The 9239-nt window shown below is 44.4% G+C and overlaps 1 non-coding gene across 1 annotated transcript; it reads left to right on the top strand.

The window, feature by feature from the left end:
• Window positions 1-7930: 7930 nt before the first annotated feature.
• Window positions 7931-8003, top strand: Trnar-ccg. Its single transcript has one exon. It is a non-coding gene; the product is annotated as a tRNA-Arg (tRNA).
• The last annotated feature ends 1236 nt before the right edge of the window (window positions 8004-9239 follow it).

The following is a 9239-nucleotide window of genomic DNA, read 5'->3' as shown; positions in this document are numbered from 1 at the left end:
CTGTGATGGGAACAGCTATGAGACTAGATGAGACATGTTAAATCTTGTTGACTACAAAATCCTCATGACTTATTACATGCCTTCCTTTCCTACGGCATGAATAGAGCTTTGGTTACACAGTATAAAAGACTTTTACAAATTTGATAGATGCCTTTTACCTGCTTGAACAGAAAACAGAAAATCATCTTTAGCTGATTTATGTCCACTACACATTTCATACTTGTGTAAATGCAGATATATGTGTTATCTTTAAAAGTTTGAATGTTTTCAGAACAAAAGGACCAGACACCATTGAAGACAAGTAGCCTGGGTGATCCTGCCTCTCAGAACACATCTGTTGCAGTTACTTCAAAATTCTGCATCCAGAACAACTTCAGAGCTGCTAGTTGAAGTGCCACAGCCTCCTGAACTACTCCAGACAGGACTTCAGGTAAGCCCTACACTTTCCCATCACACAGAGACTGGACAACAAATGGTACAGCTAGCTCTCCCAGGATTTGACCATAATCTCAATTTTCAGGATCTCCTGGAGATTCCATCACTCCCAGAGAACAGGAAAAAGTCTAGAAAATATGACACACACATTGCCAAGAGATGGGGTGGGTGTGTTTTGGTCATTCAGAGGATTGTGGGTGTTTGTCCTCATTTAGGTGGGTTGGGTGCAAGTTATTGGTCATAGCCAGGGAGGAAGTTAATCAAAGGAGATTAGACTCAGGGATCTCGTTCTAAAAAGAAAAAGGGGGCCGGGCGGTGGTGGCGCACGCCTTTAATCCCAGCACTCGGGAGGCAGAGGCAGGCGGATCTCTGTGAGTTCGAGACCAGCCTGGTCTACAGAGCTAGTTCCAGGACAGGCTCCAAAGCCACAGAGAAACCCTGTCTCGAAAAACCAAAAAAAAAAAAAATAAAAAAATAAAAAGAAAAAGGGGGATATAGAGATGATAGGATATTGAATCTACTTTTAAATTAAAAAACAACTACTAAGCCGGGCGATGGTGGTGCACACCTTTAATTCCAACACTCGGGAGGCAGAGGCAGGCGGATCTCTGTGAATTCGAGACCAGGCTCATCTACAGAGCTAGTTCCAGGACAGGCTCCAAAGCCACAGAGAAACCCTGTCTCAAAAAACCAAAAATAAATAAATAAAAAATATATATTTTAGATAGACAGATGGTCTCCAAACACTTCAGAGACCTACAGAATATGAAGTTTAGGATGTTTTAATAATAGAAGGCTTTCTATGACAGTGAGACACGTCTGCTCCTGGCAGCACCAGTTTACTTCAAAAAAGGGCATTGAAGAACCTCTACAGGGAATCACTTTTATTGTGGCAAAGTCAGCCACTGGGCAAGAAACTGCCCTCGCCTCAGCTGCTGACAATATGCTGTCCAAATTGGACAAGCAGGACACAAAGAAAGGCAACTACTGACCTTTGCCAAGATAAGGTAGGACAATCCTTCGAAAACTTCCTGCTTCAAAAACGTCTGTCAGACATGCTAGGTCTGTAGGCCAAAGTTGGATGCCACAGTGCTGCAGAGAAACTTTGGGTCACTGTCCAGGCAGCCAGCTGTTTCTGTCATTTCTTTTACTTTCCTTTTTTGTTCTTTTGGGTTTTTTTTTTTCGTTTTTTTGTTTTTTGATTTTTGTTTTTTTTTTTGCTGTTGTTGTTGTTTTTGGGATTTTTCGAGACAGGGTTTCTCCGTAGCTTTTGGTTCCTGTCCTGCAACTAGCTCTTGTAGACCAGGCTGGCCTCGAACTCACAGAGATACGCCTGCCTCTACCTCCCAAGTGCTGGGATTAAAGGCAGATGCCACCACCGCCAGGCTATGAACCCTGATTTCTCTCTCTGAGTTTTATTAAATCATGCATCGAGATAGTATATAGTTTTCCTTGTTACCCAATTTAGAAAGAAAAAGCTTATATAAAATATGTAAAGTTTATAAGCTGAAAAACATAAAGGCTTAAGTTGTTTATCTAAGATGTTTGAAGATCTAAAAAGATTTTTTAGGATGGTAATTCAATGATAGGAAACAGCTTAGGCATCAAACTTTGGACTTACCAAAATAAGATAGAAAACAGAGTAGTTTCTCCAAATTTTTTTCCTGTGCTTTTTTTCTAAAGATGTATTTATTTACTATATATACAGTGTTCTGACTGCAAGCCAGGAGAGGGTACCAGATCTCATCGTAGATGGTTGTGAGTCATCATGTGGTTGCTGGGAATTAACCTCTGAGCCATCTCTCCAGCCCTTTTTTTTAATATTTTGAGACAAGGTTTCTCTGTAGCTGTGGAACCTATCCTGGAACTATCTCTTGTAGACCAGGCTGGCCTTGAACTCACAGAGAACCTCCTGCCTCTGCTTTCCAAATGCTGGGATTGTGCGCCACCACTGCTTGGTTAATAACTGTTCTTATTGTATATAATTTTACTGTATTGGAATTAAAACCTTTCCTTTTTATTTAGACCAAGGGGGGAAATGTTGTGGGATGGTTGTATGCTGTGTCTGCATGTATTGCTGTGATTGATGTAATAAAAACCTAAACAGTCAATAGATAGGCAGGAAGTAGAGGTGGGACTTCTGGGTAGAGAGAGAACTCTGGGAAGAAGGCAGAGTCACTAGCCAGACACAGGGGAAGCAGCATGGGCAGTATGGAGAGATGAGGTAACAAACCTTGTGACAGAACTTTCATAATTAATAAGAGGTCTCTGTGTCATTATTTGTGGGCTGGTGGCTGACGAGGAACTACTACTCTAGTGTGTTAGCTAGGTCTCTTTGTTTTACCATTTAAAATGGAAAATCATCTTTACTGATAGATTAGGGTTATAATAGAGAGCCCCACAAAACAAACCAAAGTCAGCTCTGAGACAGTGAGGTTGTAGCACGTGGGCAATCATCATCGTAATCATCTCCTTCGGCAGCATCTGCTTGACTTTCATAATCCTCTGGGGTCTCAGAAAACTCTTCTTTCTCCACGTCTTCATCCATATACAAATGCAAAATGGCACACTTGGCATGCATCGTGTCAAACTTGTGGTCTGGGAGAGCTGAGGTCTGAGCAGTGACGCTGTTGTGCTCAGCTCTCTGTACCATGGCCAAGCCTCCACCAGGTACCACAGTGCAAGGATGATACCAACCTTGAAACTGATGGGACCCCGGTCCACAGAGTTGATGCTATGCTTGGCCTTGAAGGTAGCCATGACAGCAGCAGCAGCATCTTTGGCCATGACCACACCACATCCCTACAGTCCAACAGGCACGGGCCTAGTTATTGTCAGCATCACCCTTGTTTGTGATAAGCTGCACGGGTGGAAGAGTGGGTGGTGGGTACCACTGCAAACTTCATCAGTGACTGTGGACTCCATGTCTACAAACACTACCCTGGGGAGATGTTAAAGGTGCAAGTCATCTCCCTCCCCAAATCGTCTTGTCAGTGGGCATCTGGTCGTCAGGCTGAGTGATGTGTTCCGGGAAATGAAGCTCCTGGTATCCGCGCCATTGTGGATTCCGATGGAGCTGCCCTAATGGATGTGTGGTCCTTGAAGAGCATCTGAGGAAACCAGGGAAGGATAAGAACCTCTCCTACTCAGGGTCACTGAGGCCTCTGGGTAGGAAACAGAAGAAAGGGAGACAAACTTGCAAAGTCTTCTAGGGTCTCCCACTGTGACAACTCACCCTCGGAACTCACTCGAAGCTCATCACCTCCCAAAGGGCTGGCCTTCAAAGGTCGCACCAGCAGCTAGGGCTGCAGCCTGGGGGCTCGTGAGGAGGATACAAACATTTAATCCATAACACCCATTCCGATTCTAAGTTGGAAATTGGACTTGAGCGGAGATGGAGAAGAAAGGGTTCATCCGAGCATGTTCTTGAACTTCTACTCCCCTGCCCCTCCCCCACCTCTGGTGCTGGGACAGGCATTTGCACCCACCTAGTTTATCAGAAATAAGGTCGGGTTTTATTTATTTTGTGGTTAGCAGCCCAACCTCTCAAACTGAATGAACACTTGGCGTTGGGACTTAGAAGCTGGCGATAGACTCCAAGGGAAATGGCTCAAAGCAGGTGCTGGTGAGCTCTGCTACGGGAAGCTGCTCATGGTAGGCCTTCTGAGCCAGGATGACTGCCGTGTGTATGTACCCAAAGGGAAGTAGGTGCAGGGCTAAGATATCAGCTTGGTTTGGAATTCTGTCAGGTCAACATTCAAGGCTCTATCAGCTGTATGTGTGCCTTAGAATGACCTCAGGAGTGACAGATTAAGTCATGTGAATGCTTACCCCAAGGCCTCCATGGTGACATGCGCTCTTAACATTCAGGTGGCTGTGGTGACCTCCTTGGTGGATGTCCATCATCCTCTTGCATATCAGGACCTGGCTATGGTGGCAGAGACAGAGGCTAAACATAAACTCTGCAATATGCATTCCCTGCCACTGGGGCGGACTGGCTGCCTCTCCTGCTGGATGCCCAACTATTATTGACCTGGTACCTTGAGAGGGACATTCAATTATCAGGACACTAATTTTGGACTCTTACCACTATGGAGGAGACAAAAAGAGATACTGAATCTAGGTTGGGACACATTAAGCAGCTCTGCTACCAACACTGCCGTCTTCACATTCCAAAAAGCACGGCATTTTAAGGAGTTTATTTTAATCTAGGCAGGGGTGGCACAAGTCTTTAATCTCAGCACTTGGGAGGCAGAGACAGGTGGATCTCTAAGTTTGAGGCCAGCCTGGACTACAGAGTGAGTTCCAGGACAGCCAAGACTACCAGAGAAACCTTGTCTCAGAAAAAAAAAAAATTAAATTTGGCTCAGTGGTTAAGAGCACTTGTTGCTCTTACAGAATAGTTGGGTTCAGTTCCTAGTACCCACGTGTTTCAGCTCACAACCGTCCCTATCTCCGGGTCCAGGGAATCTGATGACGCCTTCTCACTTCCATGGGTACCAGGCACCCACACGGTGCACACACATTTGTGGAGCTAAAACATTCATACACAGAAAAGAAGTACATCCTAAATGTTATTTACTCACTTGTGTGTGAATTGAGTGTGTGTGTGTGTGTGTGTGTGTGTGAGAGAGAGAGAGAGTGTGTGTGTGTGTGTGTGTGTGTAGTCCCATGAGTGGGAGCCAGAAGAGGGTGTTGGGTGTCCTCTTTCATCTCTCTGCTTATCCTTTGAGACACAGTTTGGGGCTCACATTTTCTCAGCAAGGCTGGAAGCCTGCAGGTCACAGCAATCCTCCTGTCTCCACAGTTATAGGCAATTTCAAGGATGTTCTGTTGTTATTTGGTTCTTGGATTTAAACTCTAGAACTCACATGCAGCAAGGGCTCCTAACTGATGAAGCATCTCTCTCCGCCTAAGCACGGCATGTTGAAGGCAGTGAAAATTTTCTGTGTGATGACTACATAATACTGCACATTTGTACCAACCATAGAATATACACAGAGAAAACCCTAACGTCAACTATGAACTTTAGTTAACAATGTACCAATGTGAGTTCATCAGTCATAACAAACATACCACTTAATACAAATTGTTCATGGGAGAATTCCAGGTGAGAATGTGTTTGAGGTTTCTGTACGCGTCCCTCGATTTTTTACTTTATTTATGTATTTAAGGTTTTTTTGAGACAGAGTTTCTCTGTCTAAAAGTCCTGGCTGTCTTGGAACTTGCTTGGAAGTTGGCCTCGAACTTATAGAGATCCACTTGCCTCTGCCATACGAGTGCTGGCATTAAAGGTGTGTGCCGCCACCGCCAGGCTACCTCAGCTTTTTTTTTTTTTTTTTTTTTTTTTACCTCAGCTTTTTAAAAGGTCTGTATGTACCGTGAAAGCCTGTGCCTAGTGCTTGCAGAGGTCAGAGAGGGGGTCAGATCTCTTGACAATGGAGTTATTGATGGTTGCGAGTCATCATGTGGATGCTAGGCATCAAATCCAGTTTGTCTGCAAGAGCAGCAAGTGACATAAACACTTAGCTGCTATATTTTGGTCTGAGGTAGAAGCAATTGATGCATCCTTCCCAGTTTATCAAAATACTAAAGATATGTTCTCAGAAGTCAAGACTTAGGCAGGGAATGCTCGAGCACTCCAGCCCAACTAGTCAACCTAAAAAAATAAAGCAACAGGCTGAGCAGTGGTGGCACAAGCCTTTAATCCCAGCACTTAGGATACAGAGGATGCTCTCTGTGTGTTCGAGGCCAGCCTAGTCTACAGTGCAATTTCTACGACAGGTCCCAAAGCTACACTGAGGGGAAAAAAAGAAGTGAAATAAAGAGTTGAAACTTAGCCAGGTGTGATGTTGCAGGCTTAAACTCCAAGCACTGGAGAAGCAGAATAGGATTGTTGCTTTTGAAGCCAGTTTGAGGCTAGCCTGGTCTACATAGTGATCCCCAGCACTTGTAGGGCTGCACAGAAGAAGAGGAAGGAAAAAATCCCCAAGGCATAAGTGAAGCCATGTCTTTCCGTGTGGGGAAGAGGGTTACCACTGCAACTGGGAGGCAGTTTCATCCACTGCTGCTTACACCATCAAGGCAAATTACAACCACTAAAGAATAACTTGGAGCTTAAGAAGAGCATTTCCCAGAGGCACAGGGGCTCACAGGCTACAAGTAACCAAACAGTAAATGATTTATCATTCAACGAACTGTGGAAGGCACACAGGCACTCCGTTAACAAACTCCAAGTGGTAAACTTAGCAGCACTTTTAATTTTCTATTTGATATCTTATTTACTTTTCCTGTCGTTGCCATGAAATACTAGGAGCAAAGTGATTTAAGGGAGGAAGGATTTATTTTAGCTGACAGTTCAAGGTCCATCGTGTGTGTGTGTGTGTTTAGCTCACAGTTCAAGGTACAGCCAGTCCATCACGGGTGTGTGTGTGACCAGCAGGAATTTGAAGCAGGTGATCAACCGCAATCAGTAACTAGAGATAGTGCACACCGACCGCTCCATTTTCGAGCCCCTTACTGAGTTTGTTCCTGACAGGGACCTGAGAGTCTTCCCAGGCAGATTCAGGTAATAAAGATAATCCCCCACAGACATTCTCAGAGGCCCGTCTCCCAGGTGATTCTAACCTGAGTGGACAACACTAACCAATACATTTGAATTACTCATATACATGTATTATTACATTGCAAAGAAGGGAGATTACCTATCCATGAACGGGGAAGCTCTGAAAATGTTTTTAAAACCTACAATGTAGCATTTTACTCGCAGTAAACAAATTACATGGAACCAGAAAGTCAATTGTTATCCGATATCTACCTTTAGGGCAAAAAATAAGTATTAGTTTGTATTTAGAAACCGTGTTCATTTCCCTTTAATGTAGGCGGGAAGGAGTGGGGGGGTGTAGTCAAGTGGACGTTGGGAAAGAGGGCAGATTAGAAGTTTCGTTGGGCTGGAAAAGCCTGTTCACCCTGGAATCTGCCAAGAGTCCGCAGCACATAATAGGTTACCAAATCAATGTTTGCTGATAAAAAAACACGAAAGAATGGGGAAACGGGGATGGAAAGCCCAGGGAGTTTAAGGAGGGTGAGACAGAAAGGGACCTTTGGGAAAGGCGGCTGCTGCGGCCCGCCCGAGGCCAGCGACTACGACTTTAGAGCACAGCAGGGGCTGTTTAAAGTTTCTAGGAGGAGCCTAACAAAGTCAATCTCAAGAGTTCCCCCCCCCCCCAAAAAAAAAAAAAAAAACCCTCTGAGGAGGGTGGACACACACTCTCCCTTGCCTTCCAACGCCAAGGATCGTCCAAAATCAGGCGGCCCCGCCAGTGGCAAACCTGGGCTTGGGCGCAGGCGCATTGGAGGTTTCTGCGGTGCAGCAGTGAGTGCGCAAGCGCACTCGGCAATCGCACACTGGCCTACAGAAGATTGGAGTTTAGCGGGTGTGACAGCGATGATTACATCACATAAGAAGAAGGAGTGAGAACCCGGATCTTGTGGTGACCCAGTGGCCTAATGGATAAGGCATCAGCCTCCGGAGCTGGGGATTGTGGGTTCGAGTCCCATCTGGGTCGTGCCAGTCTCTTTTTCTTTGGAAGAAAAAAAGACAAAAAATATATAAGTCGATTGTTTCTCGTGCTGCTGAGTATTTTAAACATTACGAAGAACTTTCAAGTAAAAGATTTGTCTTTTAATCGTATGTCTGTTCTTTTAAAACATTTTTGTCTAATTTTGTTAAAGTATAATGAACAAAAACTATGTATTTAAAGAGACTATACTATTTCTTTGTTTTTCTTCTCAATACCGGTTTTTAGTTTTGTCTTTTCTTTTTGAGGCTTGAATTTATTTCTGAGGCTTTAATGAAAAATAAACTTGACGTGATGGTGTATACCCTTCATTCCAGCACTCAGAGAGGCAGAGGATGCGCGCGTGCGCGCGCGCACGAACACACACACACATATACACACGATCTAGCACAAACTGGCAAGTAGACCTTTTCACTTAGGGTTTCCTATAGGCATCATAATGCTCCCTTCCCATCCTGACCCAAAGGAAAGCAGCAATAGCAGCACACAAATGTAATTAACATAATTTAAAGTTCTATCCTCGGAGTACTATGAATAATGAAATGTTGTGGGTGTTTGTTTGTTTGTTTGTTTGTTTGTTTTGAGAAAGGATCTTATGTAGTCCAGGCTGACCCAGGAACACCTGTCCCTTCTAAGCCTGGGACTGCTGGTGTGTGTCACCCTGTCTGACTTTGGATTTGAATCTAAAAACAGAAAAGGGTTGTTAGAGTAGAAAATAATGGAACCTGAAAACAAGATGCAGTTATTTTCTCATCATGTACGAGGCTGACTTCTTGGTCATGACGTAGGATCAGGTGTGAGGTGGAAATGCACGCTCTATGCCATCTTTGCGACTTGCTGTGTGTCTGTAATCATTCCAGATTTAAAACAAAACAAAACAAAAACAACAACAACAACAAAATTGTACAGCCTAGGGAGATGACCCAGATGTTAGGAATTAGTACTGCTCTTTTTTGTCCGTTCGTTTTTGTTTGAGAAAGAGCTTCTCTTTGTAGTTCTGGTCGTCCTGGAATTCACTCCCCAGACCAGGCTGGTCTTGAACTCACAGAGATACGCCTGCCTGCCGCTGTCTCCAGAGTGCTGGGATTGCAGTAGGAACTTTCAAAACAAAACAAAACTGGGGACTGGAGAGATGGTTTAGTGATCAGGAGCACTTGCTGCTATTCCAGAGGACCTGAGTTCAGTTCCCAACACCCAAGGGGCAGTTTACAAACTTCAGGCGAT

This window comes from Microtus oregoni, unplaced genomic scaffold (assembly GCF_018167655.1).
Source record: "Microtus oregoni isolate MIOR12 unplaced genomic scaffold, Mior012 000048F_ref0000485, whole genome shotgun sequence".
NCBI classification, from domain to species: Eukaryota; Metazoa; Chordata; class Mammalia; order Rodentia; family Cricetidae; genus Microtus; species Microtus oregoni.
Note: the sequence above shows the minus strand (reverse complement) of the source record. Positions and strands in the feature narration are given on the sequence as shown.